Genomic DNA, 15,998 nt, shown 5'->3' with positions numbered 1-15,998 from the left:
TAATTATGGAGGAGCCCGTGAGTGAAACATCTTTGTTTGTAGACAGACTGTGCAGAACACATTTCTGATAAATCTCTACCTGTTTCATAGAGTGCTAAAAGATGCACTTGTGGGGCTGGGAGTTTGGCCTAGTGGTAGAGTGCTTGCCTAGCATGCACAAAGACCTGGGTTCGATTCCTCAGTACCACATACATAGAAAAGGCTGGAAATGGTACTGTGGCTCAAGTGGTAGAGTGTTAGTTTTTTTGTTTGTTTTTTTTTTTTTTTGCCAGTCCTGGGCTTGAGCTCAGGGCCTGAGCACTGTCCTTGGACTTTCTCAAGGCTAGAACTCTACCACTTGAGCCTCAGCACCACTTCCGGCTTTTTTCTATGTATGTGGTACCAAGGAATCGAACCCGGGTCTTTATGCATGCTAGGCAAGCACTTTAACCACTAGGCCAAACTCCCGGCCCCTAGAGTGTTAGTTTTGAGAAAGCCCAGGGACAGTGCTCAGGCCCTGAAGTCAAGCCCCAGGACTGGCAAAAAAAAAAAAAAAAAAAAAAAAAGATGTACTTGTGCTTCTGATACTAAAATCCCCAGAAATTAAGCATTTGTTCTGACCCATTGTTGGATCCATCCAAAACTTGCTGTCTTAAAAGCAAAACAAAACAAAACAACAATTCCAGGTACTGATGGCTCAGGCCTATAATCCAAACTGCTCAGGAGGCTGAGGATCATAGTTTAAAGCCAGCCTGTGCAGACCAAGGCAAGAGACACTTATCTCCATTAACCAAAAAAGATAAATGAAAGCTCAAGCCTCAATAGCAGTGTATATACATGCACAGGCATGTGGATACATTCATACATATATACACACATTAATACACAAATTCTATCAAAACACGTTCCACAGATGGGGAACTTGATAACTTTACTACAATCTATAATGTGACTTAACCCAGTCCTTCTCTTGCATAAAGGATGGCATTTTATTTAATGTTCCCATGCAGGTCTCCTTGATTCTGTCAGTCACCTGTGCAGGGCTCTACCCTGGCCCAGAATCTTCCAAAGAAATGCTTTTGTCCTCACTAACAAGCAACACAAGATCTCCAGAGCCAAGAAAAACATTTCCACGGCCCGCAAGAAGTAGCATCCAAGGCCAGTTGTGGCTCCAGACTGAATCAAGCAATTAAATCCACATCTGCCCCTGCCCCAAACCTCAAAAATGTTAACATCTTGCACGTGTCAAGAGGGTTATTTATGAAACTATGAATGTCCAGAAGGACATTCTGTACCTTTTTTTTTTTACTGGAATACTGTATATTTATGAGCTATGGCTCCAAAACTAACTTCGGCCAGAGTATTTGTCAGAGAAAACTTCTATCAGCCCGTTGCAAAGCCCAGGCTGTGCTCTGTCACCACTGTGGAGGGTTGGCAAGGTCCTGGTAGAGAGCTGTCTGTGGCTCCCTGCTGCAAGGAATCGCTTCCAGATGTGTGCTTCTTCAGGGGAGGGATTTCAATTTCAGATAAGAGGCTCCCTTGCCTTTTCTTTTCCTTCTCCTCCCTCCATGCCCTCCATTCCCAATCTAGAAGTGTGCTCAATTAGTCCTGAACACTGAGAGCAGGCAGTCTGTTGGTTATCTCCCACGTTTTCCCTTTTGTACCCTCATCTGTGACCTTGTAACATTCACTCTTGGAGCAGCGCCGGGCTTCCACTCCCCTGGTTTCAGGAACCAGTTGTCTGTCATTCATGTGTAGCACATGGAGAGCAACTTGGAGGGTGTGAAGCTTGATGCAATGTGGGTCTCGTGCTGTAAAACACTCACAACAAACCATTGATAGCCAGCATCCCTAGGAACTGCCCTTGTGGAGCTGACAACTCCAGCACGTCCCCGGAGCCAGCTTCATTGGCCAACAGAGCCTTCTACAGTCAGGGGACCTGAACCTCCCCATCATCACAGCCTGTGTCTTAAGAGCAGCGGGCAATAAACATATAATGATTTTTCTACCCTTTAGAACTGGAAGATCCAAGAGGGGCATGGCCTATGAGGGTATAAGCTGTTTGTTCAGTGATAGATGGAAGAAGACAAGGGATGTGGGTACAGGAACCCAGACAGACCCAGAGGAACAGAGAGATCATCACACTCAGAGAAGTAGCTGTGGAAGGCATCGCCTCGCAGTCTCTGCAATATTTTCCTGTAGATATAATAACTACATTTTCCTTCTCCAAAGCCTTTTGAGCCCTGATTAAGGGCTTAGTACTAAAATCTCAATTTACAGTGACATATCTGGTAGTCTTGGAGATAAAGTAAAATCCTTTATCTAGTTTGCTTACTATGCCCACGTAATAGTCATACTGAAGTATTAGGGTGATTGCCATTCATTAAATAGTGGGCATTTAGTACATCTTATTTCTAATTCATAGAAAATTCACAGATTTATCATCCCTTCTTTACAGATCTAAAAGGCTGAGTTGGGGAGCTATTGTTTTCCTACAGGCTCTGTAATGGGAGAGAAGACGATATAAGAAGTAGAAGAAAGGGGAATGGAGGCAAAGTTGAAGCATCAAACAGAACGTCATGTCTTATGAGCTTAGTGTTTTTTCCAAGCCTCCCTTTACCTTCTGCAGCAATGCATGCCGAGGAAAAGATGTGCCTCGGGGTGGAAGTCTCCAGCATGCCTGTCCCAGAGGGCTTCAGGGCTGCAGAGCTCCACGAGGGCTCTGGGTTGTTCTTGGGCTTCCTGGCAGCCGTGACACCAACAGAGCCAGCAAGGGGGTTACTTGGGGCCAAATTCCAATCGAAACTCCTAAAGTCTAACAGGGCTGGGCACTGGACTCAAGCTCTTCTGAGTGCTTCTGTGTGCCAAAGCAAGAGCAACAAGTCACGCCGTCCCTCTAATGCATTCCTCTCCTACTCCAACCTCAGCCTACCTCACCCACAAGTGGCACCTTGCCAGGCGGGGACAATGTGGTTTGATACAGGGCAGGACCTAGAGCCTCGGGCTGTGGTCCAGGGTGAGCAGGCTGTGAGGAGGGCGTGGCTCCCCGGGGATGGAAGGGCAGCCCAAGCTATAAACCCCAGACCTTGATATGGGCACAGAGCCAGCAGGGACCAGAGGACAGGGGACTGCAATGAGGAAGACCTTGGGGAGCTTCCAGACCTTGGCAGGGAGGGGCAGCAGGGCCTGGAGGCTTCTTCCAAATAGAATTTGCTTCCCAGTGTCACCAGCACTTCACTTCTAAGCCTTCCCATTCTTGTGAGTTTGAGTAGAGATGTAAAGACGATCACACATACCCATCTTAGAAGTTTGTCCTATCTTGATTTTTATACTTATTCTGCTAATGTGTGAATTTGATCATGAGCTTGATCCCCTTACTTGTCTTCTCTGAAAAAACGGGAAGAACACTTTATCCCTCTTGGCAGAAGGCAGAAATTGAGCTCTTAATTCAGACATTCTCCTTCATTCTGCAGATATGTGACTTAGGATGAGTCACTAAGTCTTAGTTTCCTACTCCTTAAAATGAGAATGATAAAATCCCTCCTCCATAAAGGTGTTGACAGGATAAACTACAATTCGAATACAAAACAATTTGTTCCCTGCACCTAGTAAGTGTTCAATAATAGAGCTCTTAAAATAAATAACTAATTTAACTCCATGAAGACAAAATAAAACCTTGGGGAGCAGTTATGTATTCAGACATTTATATTAATGTGAGAAATCATTCATCCCCTACAAACAGATAGGTAAGCTAAGTTAAGGAGTGTTACCAGGTTTTGGCCAAATTGTATAGCCAGACACCATTGGTTTGGGAAATGAAGTCTCATTTGAATTCATGAGAAAACTGCCCCCAAGATGACCTATGACAGGAAGTTTATTTACTAAGGATGGAGGTGAGTAGTGGAAAGGATTGGAAAGTGCAGTAACACTGGCCTAGGGCAAGTGAGAACATGATATAGGTGATCCTTCCATGGTACCACATACCATGGAAGCCAGAAGTGGTGCTGTGGCTCAAGTGGTAGAGCACTAGCCTTGAGGAATGCCCAAGGACAGTGCTCAGGCACTGAATTCAAGCCAGGACTGGCAGAGAGAGAGAGGCGTGGTGGGGGAAGGAGAGAGAGAGAGAGAGAGAGAGAGAGAGAGAGAGAGAGAGAGAGAGAGAGAGAGAGAGAGAGAGAGACCTCCATCTTTTCAATTTTTATTGTAATGTACAGAGGGGTTACAGTTACATTCGCCAGATAGTAGGTACATTATTTCTAACACATTTATACCCCTTCCCCTTTTTTGTCCCCATTTCCCTCCCCCTGCCCCTCTCCTTCATCTTGTTTTCCCCATTCCCTTTCCTATTTCAAATAAACAAATAAGGGGCCGGCAGAAGGGATCACTACTACACTGTTGGTGGGAGTGCAAACTCGTTCAACCACTATGGAAAGCAGTGTGCCAGTGCCTCAAAAGGTTAAACATAGAACTCCCCTATGACCCAGCAATTCCAGTACTTGGCATTTACCCAACCATCCAGAAACAAGGACATCTAAACCCACTAGCACAACAATGTTCATTGCAGCACTATTCACCATAGCAAAGATATGGAACCAACCTAGATGTCCCTCAGTTGATGAGTGGATCAACAAGTTGTGGTATTTGTACACAATGGAATTCTATGCTGCTGTCAGAAAGAATGACATCGCCCCATTTGTTAGGAAATGGAAAGACTTAGAAAAAAATCATATTAAGTGAAGTAAGCCAGACTCAAAGGAACTTAGGCTCAATGGTTTCCCTCATTTGTCATAATCAGTAGAAACCTTGGGCTCTCCTAGCAGAGATCTGCAATAGAGCAAACTCTTGATACATGAGGACATATAATGTGAAGCTAATTGAAAGGACCTCCAGGATATTGAAACAAAAGCCATATAATGAATGATTGTTGTCCTTAATGTACTATGTTGTCTCTCATCTCCTTTGCTGTCCCTTGGTTATCTCATATTGGTATAGTATCTCACTTTGTTATCTGATATATTGAATTTATTTGTATTTGGATATTTGAAATTTGATAGGGAAGGGGGGAAAACCAAGATGGGCGGGGGGTGTGGGGGGGGGGAGGGAAATGGGTACCAAGACATGTGAAAGGGTATCAATGTATGTGAATTAATGCACCTTCTATCCGGCAAATATTATGTAACCCTTTTACTAATTACAATAAAAAAATTTAATTAAAAAAAAAAAACAAATAAGGGGCCGGGAGTTTGGCCTAGTGGTAGAGTGCTTGCCTAGCATGCACGAAGACCCGGGTTCGATTCCATGGTACCACATACTTACAAAAAGCCGGAAGTGGTGCTGAGGCTCAAGTGGTAGAGTTCTAGCCTTGAGGAAAATCCAAGGACAGTGCTCAGGCCCTGAGCTTAAGCCCAGGACTGGCAATAAAAAATAAAATAAAATAAATGTATATATGATATGCTAGGTAACAAAGTCAGATACGATAATAATAGATTAACCAAAAGGTAACAAAAGAGAAGAGAAATAACATAGTACATTAAGAACAACAATCACACAATATAAAGCTCTTATTGTCATATCCTGGAGATCCTTTCATTTAGCCTCATCATATATGGCCTTATGTATCTAGGTTTCGCTCTATTGTAAATCTCTGCTAGGAGAGCCCAAGGTTTCTACTGATTATGACAAATGAGGGAAACCATTGAGCCTAAGTTCCTTTGAGTCTGGCTCACTTCACTTAATATGATTTTTCCTAAGTCTTTCCACTTCCTTACAAATGGGGCGATGTCGTTCTTTCTGACAGCAGCATAGAATTCCATTGTGTACAAATACCACATCTCGTTGATCCAATCATCAACTGAGGGACATCTGGGTTGGTTCCATATCTTTGCTATGGCAAATAGTGCTGCAGTGAATATTGTTGTGCTAGTGGGTTTAGTATGTCCTTGTTTCTGGGTGGTTGGGTAAATGCCAAGTAGTGGAATTGCTGGGTCATAGGGGAGCTCTGTGTTTAATCTTTTGAGGAACTGCCATACTGCTTTCCATAGTGGTTGAACGAGTTTGCACTCCCACCAACAGTGTAGTAGTGATCCCTCCTGGCCACATCCCCTCCAGCATCTGTTGTTATTAGATTTCATGACCATGGCCATTCTAACTGGAGTGAGGTGGAATCTCAAAGTTGTTTTGATTCGCATTTCTTTTATGGCCAGAGATGTCAAGCCTTTCTTCATGTGTCTATAGGCCATTCTTATTTCTTCTTCAGTGAAGTTAGAGTCCTCCATCTTAAAGAACAAAGTTCTACAAAAGTAAACTGAGCTGGATGCGATGGCTCACGCCTGTAATCTCAGGAGACTGAGATCTGAGGATCACGGCTCAAGGCCAGCTGAGGCACGAAAGTCTGAGAGACTCTTATCTCTGATTAACCTCTAGAAAATCAGAAGTGGGGCCCTGGCTCAAGGATATGGTGGTAAACTTGAGATGAAGAGCTCAGAGACAGTGTCCAGGCCCAGAGTCCAATCCCCATGATGGAGGGTAGGGAGGAAGTAAACTGAGATTGGTAACCCTAAGCCCTCTCTATTAGAAGGGTCTGAATAATAGTACTTTCAATTTTATATGTGTGTGTGTGTGTGTGTGTGTGTGTGTGTAGAGAGAGAGAGGGGGGGGACAGGAAAATAACTGATATGGAGTAAGGATTTATCCCAAAGCATCCAGAAAATTCTGTTACCCAGAATCCTGCACCCTGCTGCTTTCTTTTATTCCAGATTTCGTACTGTGTATGAAACTGCAGGAAACAATTGCATTGACTTTTTCCTTTACCCACAGACCTCAGGGTGTTGAGCCACTTTTCTTTCCTATGTGACTCTGCTCCTTTGGGGGTCCTTGCCAGGCAAGGGATCAAAGAATCCACCTGTGGTTTTCAATGGCATGAATTTCTTTCCAGTATATCACTACAGCCTTTTACAGCAGGACTAAATAGAGACTAGGGCTTTTGTGGTGGAGAGGGGAAGAAATAGAGAAGGAAAGTGAAATAGAGCAAGATGAGTTTGACATGAAAGATCCCAGGACTCAGGTGAGCAGAGAGGGTGTTAAACAGGGCCCCAGTCAAGTCTTACTGGAGTATTTGCCCCTCAGAAACCAAGGACAGAACGCTGCAGTCTGAGCAGCATTGTGAGAGATCAGTAGAGTTCAGGAAATGTCCTGTGACTACCAAGAAATGCCTGCTTATTAGGGTCAAATGGATTTGATACAAGGGAGAAACCCACTGTTCAAGGTAGAGCCCTATGAGGAAGAAGACTGCAAAAGTTTACTAATAAGAATGTTGTGTGTGGATTCTTGAAATTCCTAAGTCATTGGTGTTGGAAGTAGAGCAGTGAAAACAAAATAAAACTTTGAACTCTACCCTTGTCCCTTGTCAGGAGCTGTCATAAGCATACCACTTCTTCTTTCTGAACCTTGATTATTTTTCTTCACTTATAAAAGACAGCAGTACCTGCTTCACCAGGAACATTGTAAGAACTGGATGGAATAATGTCTTTGAGGTGTTTATTATTAGGGATGGTTTGTCTTAAGAAATGGTGTGGTTTGGGTTAGGATTGCTCCAGGGTCAGCTGTTTTCCTGGGAAGCTGATCTGTTGCCCTGTGACTTTAGATAACTTTCCTTTGCAAATTTATGCTAGTAGATACAGTGGTCAAGTGCAAAGCAGTTCTGGTTTTGGAAGGTTTGGGACTGAATCCCAGATCCACCACTTACCAAGAAGTGATTTGGGCTGTATTGTGTAACTTCACTGAATCTTGTTTTCCTCATCTACAAAATAGGGGTGGTGACAGGGTATAACTCATAGCAAGTTTTCTAAAACAAACAAAAATTGCTATTTATTGTTGATCTGAAAGAACCAGTTTTGGGACTGTAGATGCTGCCTTGGGTGAGATCCAAGGATTGACCTCCTTTGTAGCCCTTCACATTTGCTCTTGTCCCCTCCTTCCCCTTGAGAGGAGGCATGAAGAGTCAGACACCCATAAAAGCTTCATTCTCTATGAGCAACTCCATTCAAGCCACTTTCAGGTTCTGATACTCAAATGGCATCGCCGTGACTGTCATCCTGAAATCATCCCACAATTTGTCATTGTTACTGGGCCATTCCAGATATTGGCAGCTAAAATCATAACTAATGTTAACTTGAGACAACAAGAAAGGTACCCACTCAATGACCCAAAGGTAGAGTCATCCTCCAGCAAACAATCCTAGTTAATTATCCAGAAAAAAAGGAAGCTTCCATTTCCCTACTAACTTCTCCCCTTCCTTCTTGAAAACCGGTTCAGAAAGACAGAGACTCTGTATGTGGCCATTGAAAGGGAGGGAATCTGAGATTTGGGTCCTCCGATTTCAGCTGGTCATTGCTGCATTCAGGCTGTGCAGGCTTTCCCTGCAAGGCTGGGGCATGGAGGAGTCATGCTGCACTGTCAGGTGCAAGCTCTTAATCATAGTAGTGTAGGCACCCGCCTTAAAACTCACCACCTCCGTTACAGTGGCAAAAGAAGGAAGGTTGTGCCTGCCCACCGGGATGTTTACAGCATCAGAATTCTGAACTCAATAGTGGTTTATGACTCAGTTTGTGAGAGGATTCAGACCTGGTATTCAGCTCTACCACTTCCTGTGTGGCCTTTGACAAATGACTGAACCTTCTCTAAAAGCCAGTCTCCTACCTATAAAATTCCACAGGACTATGAAGAGAATCAAAATACTGATATAAATTGTGTGGCACAGCTTGGTACATCATAAATACTCTGTAATCTATGCGTTCAACATGTGTTTAGGCCACAAATGATGACTCCACAGTTCTAATGGAAAGCCCAGGCCTAGCACTATAGTGTCTGTGAAGCTGAGAAGAAATTAAAGTTCTTGTGGAATCAAAAAATGGGATTTTCCCAGAGCATGAAGGATGAAGAAGAGGAAACTCATAGACTCTTGGGGAAGTCTTCACATTAAATAATAACATAGTAGGGCATTTGGAGGAAGACAGGAAAGTGTCTAGTCAAAGGTAGAGAGCGCTGACTGAGCTAACTGATTTGAATAACTGTGGTGGTCTGGCTGAGAGATCACCCCCCCATGGCTTGGCCCATGTCCGTGTCATTGATGGACAGATACAATGGATGTGATTGTAAAACAGTACAAAGTGGGGGAAGGGGGGGCCATGGGAGTTGCTTATGGAGTAGATTGCAGGGGAAACGAGCAGAAGGAATGGGTGAGGACCTCCAGCTCTAGTTTCAGTGGCTGTGTGTGGTTCCACATCAAAGTTCTGCATTCCTTCGAGGGCCATGAGGAAGACTCTGTCCCATGCCTCCCTCCACCTCCAAGTGTCTTGATGCCAGACTCTGGCATTCCTTGGCTTGTAGTTGCATCACCCCAGTCTCTGCTTTTTTTTCCTCATATGGTATTCTCCCCAGGCAACCTCTGTGTCCTAGTTTTCCCTTTTAATTATGACACTAGTTACACTGGATAGGACTCACACTATGATCTCATCTGACATAGCTAGTTACATCTGCAAATGACCCTTTTTTCAAAGAAAAGAGTTCACATTGGAGACTAGGAACTTAATATATGTATCCGGAGACTACAACCCCATACAACCCATGTCACTTAACACATCTGCAGCTCAGTTTCTTCACCTGAAGATTGAGGATAATACTACTTACCCCACAGACGTCTTATAAAGAACAAACAAAATGTGCATTTAACATAAAACATACATATTTGGCAAAAAAAAAAAGGAAGGAAGGAATTCAAGAGTCATTAATGTTGGCTCTACCCTGTGACCTAACTCAGAGACAATGGAAAATTATAGATCAGGAGGGAGGGAACAGAATTTATAAGGAAGGCCTCCAGAGGCACTGTCTTCTCTTGGTATCCCTGAAACTGCTTAGTGGCTAGACTGACTCCCCATAGCTAGCCCAGTTCAAGAGCTGGAAGGAGGACTGGGATTGTGGCTGAGCAGGTCAGGATACAGACCATCGCGCTTGCCTGTGTTCCTTCACTTCCTACCTCCCCTCCTTCCTTTCTTCCTTCTTTCCTTCCTTCCTTTTCTCCATTCCTCCCTTTCTTAGCTTTCTGTATTAGTAATTTCTTTTATATTAGTAATATAATTGGAATATTATTTGCATAAAAGATTGGAATGGCAGATTATGTTATCAGTGGCCTAAGCTACCAAATGACTTCAGTAGTGCTTGGCAATTAATGCCAATGAAATTTACGCGATTTGTGAACTTATTAATATTCAGTAAACTCTGACATGGTGGAAAGACACAGCATGTCCATCTACATTTCTGGCACAGCTTGCTTACCACACATTCAAGAGTTTCTGAATGACAGAGGCTCTTCACCAATAGCACACAGCAACTGCTTCTTGAAACTGATGGTTTGAAACTAAGCCATCACATAACTTTGGATTCCAGTCATTATGGAGTAACTTGATTCATACCCACTCTTCTGCCAAAAACAACTATCAAATGAAGCAAAGTCAATGAGCATAAACCAGGTCAGTCTGACAAGATCTGAGAACAACCAAAGCAGCCAGGACATGAACCCCCAAGAGAAAGGGGACACACAGAGAAGTGAGCTTGATACTTAGTCCCTCTTTGAATCTTGAAGGCATATACTGAATCCCAAACTGACTGAGGGAAAGGCCAAGAAACCAGGCAAAAGCAGCTGCTTGGTTGCTGGAAACCAAAGTCACAGAGCAGGAGAAAAGGAAAAAAGAAATTTGAATTCATAGATGCTAAGAAAATGAGGCCCCTGGTAAATACTGCCGGCTTCAGATATAGACCAAGAAAGGTAAGGACTAACTGAAAGTAGACCAATGCTTGCTAAATGCTCAGCTCAGAATCACTTCAACCCTTGATTGGAGAGGAATGACCTGGTTCCCTCTCTTACTACTGGCCAGAAGGAAATTAAGTCCTCTCAGGAGAAAGATGACGTCATCGAGAATATCTACAAGTTTTCATACACAATGTTCAGCAGCTTTCAAACTGCTCTAAAAAAATAAAATCAAAAGTCTGACAACTCCACAAAAGACTGCAAATGAATTCAAAGTCTGAATCCACTTGGATAGGCCCAAGCAGAATCTAGCAACTGGAGACAATGTAAGGAGAAGGAAGTCCCAGGTGATCAGACAACGCTGACAGTTTGAGGTTATTAGCTTGCACCTCAGCCCACTGGAATTTCACACTGGACTGTGCAGTTCCTGACACAAGGATGGAAGGGGTTGATCACTTTTCCTTTTCAACAGCTGTGGAGCAGGCCTCAAATTATTGGAAAAAATACAAGGATGACAAGCAGAAGTAGAGCCATATTTAAGAGATGCAAGCCTTTGCATTGTTAATATTCATTAACTGATGCCCCCAAGATGGGCAGTGAGCATCCAGATACCATACAAAGCATTCGTGTTGGTTTTGAACCCAGGCAGGCAGACACTCTTTGCCCAGAATCTCCACTCTGCTGTCTCTCCTCAGCTCCACGCTTAGATGACTCTAGCCAGCCAGCAGCCCGTCAACACTACAAACAGCCTCAACAGGACTGTAAATGTGAGATGGCACATGATAAATATGATTCCTCTCCAGCAGAGAGAGGGCCCTGAGACTACAATGAGATTCCCATGAAATTAGATTCCTCATCTCCCCAAGGTCACCACAACCATTTCCCATTTATAGTGTTGTCCTAATAAATATGAAGGAAGTCATAATTCACTGTTATTATTTAAAGTAGTCCCGATGGCCTGGGCTTTTATAACTCTGTGTTGGGCAGGATGTTTTCTATCAAGTAGCAGCTGGGCATTCACAAAACACAAAGCTGGTCCTTCAGTATGTAAGTTGAAAATAGTGACTGTGTCTCAGAATATGGCTCAGGGCAGCCAGTGGGGGAGCAGGAAGGCAGGGTTGGAGTCCTTACTATGACCTTTTCTGTGGTCCAGATGTGTTGGACAACTCCTTAACCCTGATTAATAAAGACTAGAGGAGAGGTCAGGGCACATAGGCCGCTCATCTCCTCTTTTAATTCCTTCTTGATAGTCACCGTGGCAGGGATAAAGGAAATGAGACACAGAACACCTGAGGCCACAGAACTGCTATGACAACTGGAATTCCAGCTCTGCGATGGGAGCTTTTGGCTCTGTCTTACTTGTGTTGTGTTGTGCTATATTATTTGTGTTTGTCTTTACAAATGTCCTGTTGCCACAACTGCCTCATCTTCCTGCAGCCTTTGCTTCAGCTGAAGCCTGTGTGGCTCAGATCTCTAACTAATGCTGGCTTCAACACTGGCCTGAGCAAACCACAATTTTATGAATCTTGGAGGATGTGCCTTAACAGAAATGTCTGACCTAAGCTCTCAAATGTGGTTTCTGTAAAGTAAGAAACTCAGACTTATGTATCCAGAAGACAAACGAACGAGTATGACTAGAAATCAGTGGGTCCTGTAGCTAATAAAAAGAACTTACGTAAATCCCATATGAACATTTGTTCTGTAATGCCTAGATTTTGGGGTCCCCAAAGACCACCAAGGACCTGAATCTGATGTAAGTGCATGAGAGTCTTTTATTGCAAGCACAATCCTGGACTCACAACCATCGCCGATACAGCGGGCCAGCGTTGAGAGCCCCAACTCCTTTGTTCCCAGGGTTTTTATAACACACACTGACCATATGGCCACTAGTTGACCACATACAGGGGCCAATAGGATTGTAACATTCATACAGGTCTGCACAATCTTTTGTTACATCACAGTGAGTGATCACTCAAATCATAACCTGTTTCTGGGGAGTCATTTGAACTACACTATCTCTTTCTATCTGACTTTGGTGCACAGTCTTGTTGGGGAAGAAGAGGGGGTCAGCAACTGTGGCAGGAAGTGGGGAGCTGCCCATATGCCTTTTCCTGATCGGGCTCGTCCACTTAGTTCCTTGTCTTTTGTTCCCTGAGTTCTGTTATCCAGAGTTTACAGTTAATTGAGTTTCTGTGGAGTCTGGGTTAGTTTTCGGTAACATAAGATTAATGTTTCACAAGTTACTACTCAATTGTCTTCATCATGGGAAAAGGTGATGCCTATAGATGATGGGAGAGGGTCTCACAGGAGGTTTTAGGGGAGGGGGTCCTCAACACATTTCCAGTCAATGGCTATATTTCGTTCAGGCTTCACAGTTCATTCACTCATTCAGTAAACACTTATTGGTCAATTACGCTTCTGCTGGGCTATGTACTCAGGAGTAAATAAGGTCTCTGACTTTGAGGTAGTGACAGACAGTAAATAAACAAATAAATTTGCTGAGTAGTATTAGATAAATGACTTGGGGACTTATAATTCAGGATTTATGCCTAAGCGTTTTAGTCAAACTCAACCTGAAGATGTCTAATTTTCAAGACTATCTGTAGCTCAGGATGTCTCTCAGGTGAGAGTTAGTGTCAGGTCTTCATTAGATCATAGAAGAAATCAGTGTGTGGGGAGTGGGGGGAGGTGAGGATTCAGGAGGCTATTTGAACAGAGGCTCCAGGCTGCATAAGAGTGCTAACTTTGCATCTGATTTGCATACAATACATCTTGGGTCTTAATTTAGACCTAGGTGCCCTAGCCTTTTTCACTGAAAGGGACTGAGGGCAGAGGAAGCCAGTTCAGAGAGAGCAAAGTGCCTGCAAATGCAAAAAACACAATTAACCAGGTGGCCCCTTCCTAAGGCTTTCACGGCCCTCATTCAGAGATGAGCTTTTCTGGGGCACAATCAAGTGCTTTCAAGGCTTAGAAGTCACAGCTTTTCAGTGAATAGAGCCTGTCCATTTCCATTACATTCAGGGCAAGAGGAAAAGAGATTATTCTGTCAAGTGAATGACTGGAAGGAAGAAGGGAAGAAGAAAGGCCAAAGGAAACAAAATCTCTATTCCAAGAGGGGGTGAATAACTCTGGAGATGCTGAACTGTGCAGGACTGTGAACCGCCTTTCAAGCTTTCATACACTTAGAGGAGGGAGAGCTAGACAGGATCTTAGGAAACTCAAGAGTCCAGTCTTGCTCACTGACCTAATGGGAAACTGAGTCTCCAAAAGAAAAAGTATTTGGAACTCTAGTGTAGTGTAACAAATGGATTCTGAAGGTCTATTGCATGCTAAGTTTGAGGCCCCTGCTACAGATACAAAGTTGAGTAAAATTCAGTCCCTACCCTTCAAAGGTCTTCAGAATAGAGTCGAAACAGTAGTACCACTCCTTTTGAAGTGTCTAAAATGTGCTTGCCAATCCACATACATTAATTTGGGATCTTTGTAGAACCTATTAAAGTATTGTTTGTTTGTTTGTTTGTTCGTTTGTTTATTCACTCATTCATTTTCTTATTTTCCAGTCCTGGGTCTTGAACTCAAGGCCCAGGCATTGTCCCTGAGCTTCTTTTGCTCAAAGCTAGCACTCTATCTCTTGAGCCACAGCAGTACTACCAGCTTTTTCTGTTGATGTGGTACTGAGGAGTCAAACCCAGAGCTTCATGCATGCTAGGCAAGCACTCTACCACTAAGCCATATTCTCGGCCCTGATATATTATTTTAATGTAATAGATCAAGACATGGAAAGTATTTAAAATATGACAGACTAAGAATCAAAGTGCTAAAAATGTTGGAAGTCATATGGCTAATTAGGAAAGTAGAAAATTTTGGTAAGGTAGTAAGAATTAATTCTGATAATTACATATATAGATATTTAGAAATGTTTTTACTAGTATTATTTGGAGAATTCTGGGAAACCCTTAAAAATGTCCTTCCTTTCCTACATACACAAGTATCCAACATGTGTACAAATAATATTCACATGTGCACAAACACACACACACACGCGCACACACACACACACATATACATACCTGACTATAATTTTACTTTTGAAATAGTTCTATCCACAATTCTTTTCTCGATGAATTCAAAGTCACTCAACCCAGGAGAAGAGCTCAGAACCCAGATAAATACAATTTATTCTAATTAGCACTTTGGTCATGATTCTTTTTCCTCCCTTTAATGGAGCACATTCTTTGTGGCCACTGAACACTACTTCTGGTTGATTAGACTCTTAGTATTTAATAAGCTTCAATAGGAAATGAGTAGAATTAGTGCAGCATCTTGAATAATGAGTTGTTAATGCATTTTTAATGATCGAGATGTTCTGACAAGGAACTTGTTGATTTTTGTCACTGTAACATTATTGGGAAAATGATCTACCCATAAACTAGATGATGTTTTATTATGTGGAGTAGGATGATGTTTTCATACATTCAAGAACCCTCTTTCAGAAGCCAATTTGATTTAGGGAAGTCGTCAAAGACAAGAAAAAACACTGAAGACATCAGAAATGAGTATTATTGTAACATCTTCCTAATATTCTAGCCATAAACAAAAATATTCCCCATAGAGACTCTCACGGTTCCTTTCTGAGGTGCATCTATTAATCCATTTTATAGTTGGATGAAGTAGAATGACGTACTTACTCCGTTGTGAGCACTCTCTCTCTCCTCCTTCCTACCCAGTCCTGTAGGAATCTGACTCAGCACAATCATGGAGTACATTTTCTCTCTTTTTTTCAAGTAGAAAAGATCCTATCACCCTTCGCGGTCTCATTTTCTTGGTCTGTTAAGTGGAGATGGTAATGATGATAATGGGGTTTGTCAGATAACACTGCAAGAATTAAGTAAACTATATACAATGTCAGCTCCTCCCCTCCTAGCTTCCCTTGACCAAGTGAATTAGTATACCCTGATTGAGACATTATTCTATGGGGTAATTTTGTATAGACTTTCATATTCTGTTGATTGTGAATTCTCTAAGGTAAATGATTGCATTCTGCATGTTTTTCACTTCTCCCACTGAGTAATACATTGGTAATCAATAAAGCCAAGACTGCCTGCCAGTTCCTACAACTATGACTGCTTCCAACAGATTCCCTATTGTGGAATCATAGCTCAGAAATCCCAGCTTCGTGTTAAGAACCATGAAATTGATTCATTCAATGATCATT

General features: G+C 42.8%; 1 long non-coding RNA gene across 1 annotated transcript in view; it reads left to right on the top strand.

Annotated features, from left to right (window-relative positions):
* Positions 1 to 15,998, top strand: part of LOC150044568 (uncharacterized) — a 111,503-nt gene that overhangs the window by 94,464 nt on the left and 1,041 nt on the right. The window contains exon 2 of the long non-coding RNA XR_016533096.1: positions 13,805 to 13,901. This is a non-coding gene — a long non-coding RNA (uncharacterized LOC150044568). The remainder of the gene's footprint in view (positions 1 to 13,804; positions 13,902 to 15,998) is intronic.

This window comes from Megascapheus bottae, chromosome 29, assembly GCF_031878675.1.
Source record: "Megascapheus bottae isolate mThoBot1 chromosome 29, mThoBot2.hap1, whole genome shotgun sequence".
Taxonomy (NCBI): Eukaryota; Metazoa; Chordata; class Mammalia; order Rodentia; family Geomyidae; genus Megascapheus; species Megascapheus bottae.
Note: the sequence above shows the minus strand (reverse complement) of the source record. Positions and strands in the feature narration are given on the sequence as shown.